Here is a 12504-nt window from a genome sequence, read left to right on the forward strand (position 1 = left end):
ATAAGGAGTTAATATCAAAAGTATATAAGGGACCCAACTCAATAGCAAGAAAAAAATCTGATTAAAAAATGGGCAAAGAACATTAGTAGGCATTCCTCAAAAGAGGTATGAATGGTTGACAAGTAATACTAATTAGTAATCACTAATTACCAGGGAGATACAAATTAAAACCACAATGACATATCAGCTCACACCTTTTAGGATGTGTATCAAAAGAAAAAACAAGAGACAAGTATTAGTGAAGATGTGGAGAAAAGCGAATATTTTTATACTGTTTACAGGAATGTACATCAATACAGTCATTATGGAAAACAGAATAGAGGTTGCTCTTAGTCCAGAATTTCTGAACAGTGGCATATTGACATTTTGGGGTGGATTATTTATTGAGGGAGGTTGTCCTGTCCACTATAGGATGTTTAGCAACAATTCTCTAGCCACTAGATGTCAGTAACATCCTCCCTTTTCTGACAATCACGAATGTCTCCAGACATTGCCAAATATCTTGGGGGTGGGATATGGGAGATAAGGAATTGCCCATGGTTAAGAATTACTGTGTTAGTCTGATGCAATGCTATATGAGATCTCCTGGTGATGGACTAAACTCTCTGTAATCCCATGGCTAATGGTGCTGTTTGAGGTTCTTCGACAGGAAATGCAGAACCATACCTGGAATATGTATAAATTCAAAAAGCATTAATTCGAAATGAATTAATGCTTCCATCCTTTGAGGATGGAAGAAGTCCAATGTATTTGATTTGCCACCAGGTTGGCTGGCTGATTCCCTGAAGAGATGGTACTGTATTGAGGGCTTAGTGTTGGTCTCTGTTGCTACTTCTGGAACATTTCGCAGTGACAGAAGTTATAAGAGCTTCAGTAAATGGGTGGGGTCCATGCAAAACCTGCATCCCTTTCACCATGGTTACTCTGTTCGTGTGCTTATTGTCCAAACACCAACTCTGATGAGGGAGGATGGCTGATATTGACTGGCTGACACTTTGTCTACTCCAATTACCTCGTTTAATGTCTCTTCCAGGGTACGTATATTCTCCCTTAGACATTAGCATGCACTACAAAGATCTTCAGACTTTGTGCCCACTCTCACTAGTTCATTCATATACCAAGACCCCAGACTGCCCCTGATCTTCCCATCTTTCAAGACTGAATGCAAAAAAAAAAAAAAAAAAAAGTAAAATGTCGCATCAATATTTTCATGCTGACTACATGTCGAATGACAATATTTAGATATATTGGATCAAAAAAATGCTACTAAAATTTATTTCACCTTTATTTTATACCGTTTTGCTTTCTTTTAAAACATTTTATGGAAACATAATAGTTGTACATATTTATAGGGAACATGTAATATTTTAGTACAAGCAAATAATGTGAAATGAATGATCCAATCAGGGTAATTAGGATATCTATCCCTTCAAATATACATCTTTTTTGTGTGTGTAAGGAACATCCCAATTCCACTCGTTTTGTTATTTTGAAATATATGATAAGTTATTAACTATAATTACCCTATTGTACAAGTGAACACTAGATCTTATTCCTTCTATCTAACTGTATTTTTGTACCTATTGCCCATCCCGTCTTTATCTCCTGTTCGCAACTATCCTTTCAAGCCTCTAATAATCATTACTCTTATTCTCTAGCTCCATATGCTTTTTTTCCAGCTCCCACTTATGAATGAGAACATGTGATATCTGTCTTTCTGTTTCTGGCTTATCTCATTTACCATAATGTCTACAAGTTCCATTCACGTTGTTGTAAGTGACAGGATTTCATTCTTTTTTATTGCTTGATAATGTCCCATTGTGTATATGTACCACATTTTATCTATTCATCTGTTGATAGACATTAAGTTGATTCCATATTTTGGCTACCATGAGTAGTCCTGCAATAAACAGGTGAGTGCCAATACCTCTTCCACATACTGACTTCCTTTCTTTTGAATATATACCTGGCAGTGCAATTGCTGGACCACATGATAGTTCTATTTTTAGATTTTGAAGAACCTCCATACTGCACTCCATAGTGGCTGTACTAATTTACATCCCCACCATCAGTGTACAAGTGTTCCCCTTTCTCCACATCCTCACCAGCATCTAGATACACACACATACACAAAATGGAAAGATATTCCATGTTCATGGATTGGAAGAATCAATATTGTTAAAATGTCCACACTACTCAAAGCAGTCTACAGATTTACTGCAATCCTTATTAAAATTCCAATGACATTCTTCACAGACACAGAAAAAATAATCTTAACATTTATATGGAACCACAAAAAAAAAAAAAAAAAAAAGGCCCAGAGTAGCCAGAGGAATCCTAAGAAAAAGGAACAAAGCTGGAGGCACCACATTACCTGACTTTAAATTATAATACACAAAGCCATACTAACAAAAACAATGTAGTCCTGGAATAAAAACAGACACAGAGACAAATGGAACAAAATAGAGAATCAGAAATAAATCCATGCACTTACTGTCAACTAATTTTTGACAAAGTTTCCAATAACATACACTGGGGAAAAAGACAGTCTCTTCAATAAATGGTGCTGGGAAAACTGGATATCCATATGCAAAAGAATGAAACTAGACCCCTGTCTGTCACAATATACAAAAATCAAATTAAAATAGCTTAAAGAATCTAAGACCTGAAACTATGAAACTACTAGAAGAAAACATTGGGTAAGTTCTCCAGGACATTGGTTTGGGCAAAGATTTCTTGAGTAAGATCTCAAAAGCACAAGCAATCAAAGCAGAAATAGACAAATGAGATCATATTAAGCTAAAAAGCTTCTGCACAGCAAAAGAAACAATCAAAGTGAATAGACAACCTACAGAATGGAAAAAAAAAACCAAAACATTTTCAAACTACCCATCTGCAAGTAATTAATAACCAGAATATATAAGGAACTCAACTTAATAGCAGAAAAACAAATAACGTAATTAAAAAATAGTCAAACGATCTGAGTAGATATTTCTCAAAAGAAGACACACAAATGGCTAGCAGGTATATGAAAAAGGCTCAACATCACTAATAATCAGAGAAACACAAATTAAAGCTACAATAAGATACCATCTCACCCTAGTTAAAATAATTTTTGAGTTTCTTATATATTTTAGATACTCATTCTTTTTTAATATGTGCTTTGAATTTTTTTCCCCAGTCAGTAGCCTAATTTTAGAGCATCTTATCAGGGTCTTCTTCAAAGCAAAAGTTTTTAAAATTTTGATAAAGTCAAATTTATTGCTATTTTTTAACTTTTTGAATCATGCTTTTGGTATCAAGTCTGATAGCTCTCTGCCTAGGTCTTGATTCCTAAGATTTTATCTTTTCTTTTATTTTTTTTTCCGAAAGATTTTATAGTTTTACATTTCACAATAAGTCTATTATCCATTTTGACTTACATTTTATATAATGTGTGAAGGTTAGATTGAGGCTTATTTGTTTATAATGTTAGTTGTAGATGCTCTTTTTCGAGTTGAGGAAGTTTCCCTCTATTCCTCGTTTTCTGAAAGTTTTTATTATGAATGGGTGGTAAATTTTTGTCAAATGCCTTTTCTGTATCAGTTGATAGAATCGTGCGATTTTTCTTCTTTAGCCTATTAATATGGTGGATTACATTGATTAATATTGTGTCTCTGAAATAAACTCTGCGTGGTCATGGTGTATAATTATTTTATATATTGCTGAATTCTATTTGCTAATATTTTGTTAATAATTTTTATAGTTACATTCATGAAAGATATAGGTCTACATTTTTTACTTTTATACTGTTTCATCTTGTTTTGGTATTAGGATAATATTAGGGTCACAAAACTAACTGGGAGGTATTTCCTCCTCTTCTACTTGCTAGAAAAGATTGTGTAGAATCAGCATTAATTTTTCTTTAAACGTTTGTATACTTGATTTTTAAATTATAAATTCAATTTCCTTATGAGTTTTAGGGCTAACTTGTCTGTTTAATATTTGGTGAGTTGTAGTAGCCCGTGCTTTTTGAAGATTGGTACACTTCTAAGTTATCCAATTTATGTGTTTAGGTCATTTGTAATATTCCCTTATGAGCCTTTTGAAGTTGTTAAGGTTTTTATTCCTGATATTAGTAATTTATGTTGCCTTCCTTTTTCTGTTAGTCTTATTTTCTCAATCTCTCTCATCAGTCAAACTGCTGTCAATTTTATTGACCATTTCAAAGGACCAGCTTTTTGTTTCATTGGTTTTTCTTTTATTTATTTATTTATTTATTTATTTATTTATTTATTATTTTTTATTATACTTTAAGTTCTAGGGTACATGTGCATAACGTGCAGGTTTGTTACATATGTATACTTGTGCCATGTTGGGGTGCTGCACCCATCAACTCATCAGCACCCATCAACTCGTCATTTACATCAGGTATAACTCCCAATGCAATCCCTCCCCGCTACCCCCTCCCCATGATAGGCCCTGGTGTGTGATGTTCCCCTTCCCGAGTCCAAGTGATCTCATTGTTCAGTTCCCACCTATGAGTGAGAACATGTGGTGTCTGGTTTTCTGTTCTTGTGATAGTTTGCTGCGAATGATGGTTTCCAGCTGCATCCATGTCCCTACAAAGGACACAAACTCATCCTTTTTTATGGCTGCATAGTATTCCATGGTGTATATGTGCCACATTTTCTTAATCGAGTCTGTCACTGATGGACATTTGGGTTGATTCCAAGTCTTTGCTATTGTGAATAGTGCCGCAATAAACATACGTGTGCATGTGTCTTTATAGCAGCATGATTTATAATCCTTTGGGTATATACCCAGTAATGGGATGGCTGGGTCATATGGTACTTCTAGTTCTAGATCCTTGAGGAATCGCCATACTGTTTTCCATAATGGTTGAACTAGTTTACAATCCCACCAACAGTGTAAAAGTGTTCCTATTTCTCCACATCTTCTCCAGCACCTGTTGTTTCCTGACTTTTTAATGATCACCATTCTAACTGGTGTGAGATGGTATCTCATTGTGGTTTTGATTTGCATTTCTCTGATGGCCAGTGATGATGAGCATTTTTTCACGTGTCTGTTGGCTGTATGAATGTCCTCTTTTGAGAAATGTCTATTCATATCCTTTGCCCACTTTTCGATGGGGTTGTTTGTTTTTTTCTTGTAAATTTGTTTGAGTTCTTTGTAGGTTCTGGATATTAGCCCTTTGTCTGATGAGTAGATTGCAACTTTATTTATTTCTGCTATTATCATTATTGTTGCGTTTCTTCTGCTGGCTTTCAGTTCATTTTGCTCTTCTTTTTTTGAGATTCTTGAAGTAGGTGCTTAAATGACTAATATAACACATTCCCTCCTTTCTAATGGAAATATTTAGTATTACAAATTTCCCCCTCAGAACTGCTTTAACTATGCCCCAAATAGTTAAATACGTTGTATTTTTAATTTTATTCTATTCTATTTATTTTTTCTTTTCCCTAAGAATTCCTCTTTGATCCCTGGACCATTTAGAAATGTGTAGTTTATTTTGCCAGTGGTTAGAAATGTTTCTGGTATCTTTTTGCTACTGGTATCCAGGTTGATTCCATTGTGATCAGAGAATACACTTTATGTAATTTCAATTATTGTACATTTGCTGCCTTTTATTTTATTGCCTAGTATATAGTCTATATTGATATATATTCCATGAGTGCTTGAAAAGAATGTATAATCTGCTGTTGTTGGGTGCAGTATTCTACAAATATTCATTTGAGTCTGTGGATTGATGGTGTTGTTGATTCTTCTATATCCTTGCTGAATTTTTGTTCAGTTCTGTCAATTGCTGAGAGATGGATGTTGAAACGTTCAAGTATAATTGTAGTCTTGCCTATTTCTCTTTTAAAGTCTATCCATTTTGTAGATGCATGTCTACTCCATCTTCTCAGAAGTAGAAATCTTCTCTTATTGACAATTTTGATTGAACTCCTAACTCCGTCTATGAGCATTTGCATTTTAAAGATATTATTTGAAATCAGATTCATTAACTTCATTTCTTGGGTATAAAATGGTCTCCTTATACATCTGTTTTAACAGAAGGAAAATCATCTTAATTACAATCAACTCTAGCCTGTTATCCTTGGAAGGATTCTACTGGATGAGTGATGCATAGCCATGGACAAGTCCCCCAGCCCATGTATATATAGCATCTTCTGACCTAAAGATAATATGGCAAATGATAATCAGCCAATATATAAGACATGTACATTACTAGCTGGCTTTTCAGCCAATGTTTTTCACAAGAAAATAGAAAGAAAAGCAAAATATTTTTCTCTGAAATTTATAAAGGACTGAATGGTGGGCAAAGAGAATGTGACTCCTAACACCAACCACATCAGTATCTTTTGGGAAAGGTTTTGTGCCATGTCACAAAAATTATCTAGCATGTTCACCTGAGAAACACAAAAGTCCTAGTGCTCTGGGGGGAAGCACTTTAAAATAAATACATATTTTTAATGCAATTACATAATTTTTGACTAATGTTAATAGCAAGAAATATGTCTTTATTCAGTATAAAAGAGCAATCTTGAGCACAATAAACAAACCAAAAGCCATAGACCAGCTCCAAAAGATTTTCTGTTAAAAGTCCTTTTCTAATTCTATAATTGTTTCATTATTCCTGAATACAGAATTTTAAGAAATTATGCGAGAATACCTGAAATTGGAGAAAATCTGTTTATTTTTAAAATTTGAAAGCACTTATTTTATTATATAAAACAGAATAACATGATTCTGCACAGATATCTAAGGGACCTTACAGCAAGACACAAAAGTGAAAAAGCTCTGATAAGTGATTTGTTTTTGGGATTCTGAGTCTCAGTTGCCCTGCTCTGTATATTCAGTATTGTGCTTTAGAATGACACTGTGGTCCTGATAGAAGAAAGGAAGGAAAGGAAATAAAGAAGATAGTAAGGAAGGAAGAAAGAAGGGTAGAAGGGCAGAAATAAAGTGGAGGGAAGGAAGGAAGGATGGAAGGAAGGAGGGAGGGAGGGAAGGAAGGAAGGAAGGAAGGAAGGAAGGAAGGAAGGAAGGAAGGAAGGAAGGGAAAAAAGAGTTCAAATATTTTAAATAACCAGCATTTATAGGGAAAGGCCATTGTTTTTTATAAATATATCTCACTGGCTCTAATTTAAGGAACACACAAAATAAATAAAAAGGACTGGACGATTTTATTTATTTCAGACTTTCTAATCTTCCTTCCCATTCATTTGGTAATAACATCTCAGTTTTGCATTGGAGATTTATGTTTCTTAGTGGATCAAGTGGGAGAGCCCATTACCCAAGCTGAGCCAATCAGTTACTTGCAATACAGACTGTTAAAAACTTTATTAATATACAACAATATTTGTTTCCCCCAAAATATTGTTCATCAGCCACATTTGACTAGAATATCAAAAGTCCATAATTAATTTGAATAACTCTTCTGAACCTCCAGATTGACTGATGCTTCGTGCCTTTCAAGTATCCAAGTTCCCATAGGGTAGCTATGATTATGATTCCATATTAACTTCAATACCCACAAGGATGTTTACTGCTTCAAAAATGACTTTCCCTTTGAAAATTCAACAAGAGTGGTCAAGACAAATGTCCTCTCAGAGCAGTTAATGCAATTGGTTTGCCTTAAATGGCACAGGTTGAAACCTCATAGACAAACCACTGTCAAATCTCTTCACTGGAGAGTTTAAATAGGTAGGCTGTTCATGAGGCTTTGGTATAACATAGTTTGCACTATGTTGGAGGAGAATGTTTGTGGTTTTCAGTACATGGCTTTATAACATCTTTCAAAAAACCTTCTAAGAAATCACATCCACAGAAGAAGTTATTTGAAGGTACCAGAAGACATCAGCCTTTGACTAGAGAGAAAATATTTCTCTTGAAGAAGAATAATAAATAGAAAAATATGCAAATTCTAATAGATTGAAGGTGATTTCTACAGTTTGTACTGAAAACTGGATTGTGGCAATTGAAAAATCAAATGGGTGTACATTCGAGATGAAAATTCTAGAAATTTTCAAGTTTTCAAAAAAGTTTTAGAACTAAGTTGACTGAGTGTGATGATGTGAAAGGTTAGGTTCAGAGAAAATATACTCAGTTACTTGGTGAATAATCTCACATGAGGCTTTATCATGATGAATTAATGCCTACCACAAGCTGGGAATTTAAAGCAACATCTGAGTTAGAGAAATGTGCCTTTGCCTGGGAGAACCTGATGCAGAGAAACCTGTGAAAGAGATGATCTGTCTCTAGCCTAACTTTGCTTTCATTCTTCTGTCAGTACCACAAACTGGCCCTTATTCTCCACATCAAACAGAATAATCACCTTGCTCCCTGCCAGATACTGCCTTCTTTGGGTCACCAAGGCAAGCACTTCAGTCTGAAATGAAACGTCAAAATGAAATACCTGATTTGTGAAATCTACCAATGCAAATAGATTTTTAAATAGCTATCTAGTTCTCTCTCTCGGTCTCTCTCTCTCCATATATAAATACACACATATAGTTTTTGTACATAAAAAATACTTGTCAATGAGTCACCAGAATAAGAGATGAACTGACATACAGTCTTAGGATGATGTATTATTTAAACCATATAGATAAAAATATGAAGCTTTCATTAGTAAATGGTAAAAAAATATAATTGAAACACAGGCCTTTGGAAACTTGTTCTGCCTTAACACACTGCTACCTCAAAATAAATATGTAAATCAATAATACAGAAATAAAAATCATGAAAATATTGATATTCATTGAGTTTCAAACATGGATGAAGATTTTAAATCACATATTCTCCAAACAAAAAGATAATGACTAATTAACAGGGTTTTTTAATGGTATGTTTTTGCTTAATTTATATTTACATTCTTGTTTAGTTGTACTAATAGTTGTACATAGTTGTACTAATGTAGCATCATATAATTTTAGATTCTAAACTTTTCCATTTAACTTTATAATAAACACATACCATAGTTTCAAAACTTTCGTAACTATGCATGGGTGGTATTTCATTGAATTGGATGTTCCATAATTTTAAAAATGTTTTCTATTTTTGGTATAATTTTGGAGCACAATCCTCCAGGAATAAATATTTTGTACTGATGCCTGAAAATAAAATAATTTTGACTTGCATCTCTTGTGACTTTAGGAATACAGCGTTCATTCTAGTTAAACTCCATCTTTCTCAAGAAGAAGCTTGAGAAGAAAACCTCAATGGCAAAGTGTGAACAAGGAAAAGAACTGCCAATAATGGGAAAAAACCATTCCTATGATGTTGCAGTTCTCGGAGCCAAGGAATAAATCTTGGATATTTTGGGATTGGTTTGCTCGAATATCAGATTTGAGGAACTCTTCAGGCTCACATTTTTCCTGGATTAGCCTGACTTTGACTCTTTATCCTTTTATAGAAAGGCCTGAACTGGTCATATTTTAAAAAGAAATGAAGAAAAGATTTTTCAGGTTAAATCAAATTTTATGTTTCTGTTTCTCCCAAATTATTTTCAGATGCAAGAAAAAGCAAACCACACAGACGAACTGCACACTGCAATGAAGTTGGAATGCAAGACTTCATCAGAAGGGAGGGAACAAACTGGATAATTCAACCGCAAAATATGTGAACCACAAACAAGGGTAAATACACAAGTAGACACAACACACACACACACACACACACACACACACACACACACACACGTCTGCTCTTTACCCAGGAATTTTCATCAATGGAGTTTTAAAAAAGCGTATTTATCCCCCAGCAAAAGCATATGGAAAATTTCACATTTCTATGTTTGAATGCTTGGCTTTACACGTATTGTGAATATTCTTTTAGAAAAGCACAAAAAAATAGAAACAAGTTTTTTATGATCAGGCCATAAACAGCAGATTAAAGTTGAAAATAAATCACAATGTCTCAAGTCTTCCTCTAAGACCCAGACCTAAAATGTTTCCCTAAAATATATGTTTCTTGCATGAATCATTTTTGTTATCCTCTATTATATGTGCTCATTTGTGTACAGGGCAAACATTTTTACCAAATAAACCAATGTTAGGGATAAAGAAACCCATCAATTTGTCTTTTCCTTCAGTGCAACAATTAAGTAAAAGAGCAAGGCAACCAAAACATAATATTCTAATATCAAATGTAATCTTTTTACCTGTTGCCATACATTTTTCCAAAAATAGTTATATATAAATTATAGACTTTTAGCCAAATTTTGATGGTTTAATTTTCAAATAATTAAAATGTTCACTGGGCTATGAAATTTCATTTAGGAATCTTTATGGTAAAATAAAAACTTAGTATGACTTCTAAATCCCTTGGGGATGTACTAATGTCCTATATTTCTAAAGTGGTTTGTAGTTTTTCAAAACCTTATGCTTTAAAATTATACAATTGGTTCCATTAATTTGTTCCTTATTCTTTATATGTGTCTGGTACTATAGTAGGTGTCAGGGATTTCTACATTCATAACACAACGCACACCTATGAAGGATGTTTATTCGTAGAGAGGAAGAAGATAATTTAAAAGATGATTAGGCACTTTTACTTCTGAAAATATACTAGGATCATTGTTTAGAAAAAACCCTTCCAGTAAACAATGCCTAAAATACTGAATGAAGTTTTGTAAAATAATATATTTTTGTGTTGTTTGTCTGATAAACAAGTCAAAAAAATCTTGATGGGCAGAAATGACAAAAAAGTGTGACTCCAGAAAGTAGACAAGTTCAAAAGCCATTGTTTGCCCTGAGGACATCTGCCATTCCTGGTAGCCCAGAACTGCATGGACTGAGTAGAAACAAAGCCTTGTCTGTGCAAGGGAAGATGGAAGAGCAAAGAAACAACCTCAAATCAAAAGTTTCCAAAACGTGACATCTCTAGCTGATGAACTAAGAAAGGATGTTCTCAAGAGATTGAGACCATGCAAGCAAATGTGAATGACAATCACCAGAAAAGAAAAGTCAACCTGATGATTCCAGCTCAAAATGTTGCAGATTTTGGAAAGACACATACATACTTTGAAGAAAATATCAGCGTCATCTTTCAAAAAAAGTAAGAACATAGTAAGATGATGAAGAATAAGAGATTTTTCAGAAATCATTAGGTAGATTTGAAAAAAGAACCAAATGATCAGTCTGGAAATAAAGGCATTCCTGAGAATGTAATACAAGGAGAAAGAGATTGAAAATAGGAAAGATAGTTAAGCAATACAGAAGACAGATAAGGTGATTGAAGTTTCAGAAGTATAAAGAGAGAGAGAATGGGAAAAAGGAAATACTCAAAGAGTTAGTGATGTGGAATTTTCAGGTATTGTTATGGACTGCAATCTTTAGTTTCAGGAAATCCAACAAATACTAATATAAAGTAGAATAAAGCGCACACACACACACACAGAGACACTTTTAGACACATTGCAATGAAACAGCAGAACACCAAAGACAAAAAGATCTTAAAAGAGACACAAGATAAAATACTTCAAACAAATGAAAATTAAACTGAAGTAGACTTCCCATTAACAACAATGGATGCCAGAATAATATCTTCAAAACTCTGAAAGAAAATTAATGTCAAACTAGAATCTTATACTCAGTAAAATTATCTTTTGAGAATGAGGATGAGATGAAGACATTTTTCATGCTCCCAGGAACAAACACTTAAAATATGGAATGCTGGAATTCGAGACATAAATGAAATTATTTTTTAAAAATCCCTTATATTTGCTTTATGCTTTATAATCACAACATACTTCCACTTTTTTTTCTCATCTGAGCCATATTAATGTGGTGATGCTGTTGCCTCCAATAAGAGTTTATGGTTTTCTAAAGTTGGAAGAACATTTTATTAATTAACTATTTAAAATAACAAAAATAATATGTAATCAGTTCAGCTGACTTGAAAACATTGAAAAGTGTGTAGAGGGGAAATAATCAAAATCATCCAATATCTCATGTCTCAAAGGTAACCAACCACCGGTAATATTTCGTTCCATAACCTTTCTATAATTTTCCACATATGCATCTTTTGATAACTTACTTTTTTCCTTGAAAGTAGATGGTAAGCATACTACTCTGCCAGTCATTTTTTTCTAATTACATTTTTAATGGATAAGTAGCCTTTCGTCATACGAATGCTGCTTAATCATTAAATCAGCTACTCCTTAGCCATTGTGATATTGGGATAATTGTGCAGCACATATTTACTTCCCTCCCCTCTGGCTATGTAAGACTTTCTGTTTATATTGAGCTTGGCCATGGAACTTAATTTGACGAATGGAAGTTAATGGATTTTGTGCAGAGATCTTAATTGTGCTTACCCTAATTAGTTTGTCTCGCGCTTTGATGATTCACCATAGGTAGTTGCTGTCCTTATGCACATGTATCCTAGAACTTAAAGTATAATAATAATAATTAATTAATTAATTAATAAAAAAAGAAGAAGAAGAAGAAGAATAGGAGGTGGGCAGATGAGAGGACGGATGAGTGGAAAAATGGC

The 12504-nt window shown here is 33.7% G+C and overlaps 1 long non-coding RNA gene across 1 annotated transcript in view; it reads right to left on the reverse strand.

Moving 5' to 3' along the window:
• Positions 1–12504, reverse strand: part of LOC110743163 — a 41792-nt gene that overhangs the window by 8615 nt on the left and 20673 nt on the right. The window contains exon 5 of the long non-coding RNA XR_002521771.2: positions 12326–12398. This is a non-coding gene — a long non-coding RNA (uncharacterized LOC110743163). The remainder of the gene's footprint in view (positions 1–12325; positions 12399–12504) is intronic.

The sequence above is a fragment of the Papio anubis genome, chromosome 6 (genome assembly GCF_008728515.1).
Source record: "Papio anubis isolate 15944 chromosome 6, Panubis1.0, whole genome shotgun sequence".
Classification (NCBI taxonomy): domain Eukaryota; kingdom Metazoa; phylum Chordata; class Mammalia; order Primates; family Cercopithecidae; genus Papio; species Papio anubis.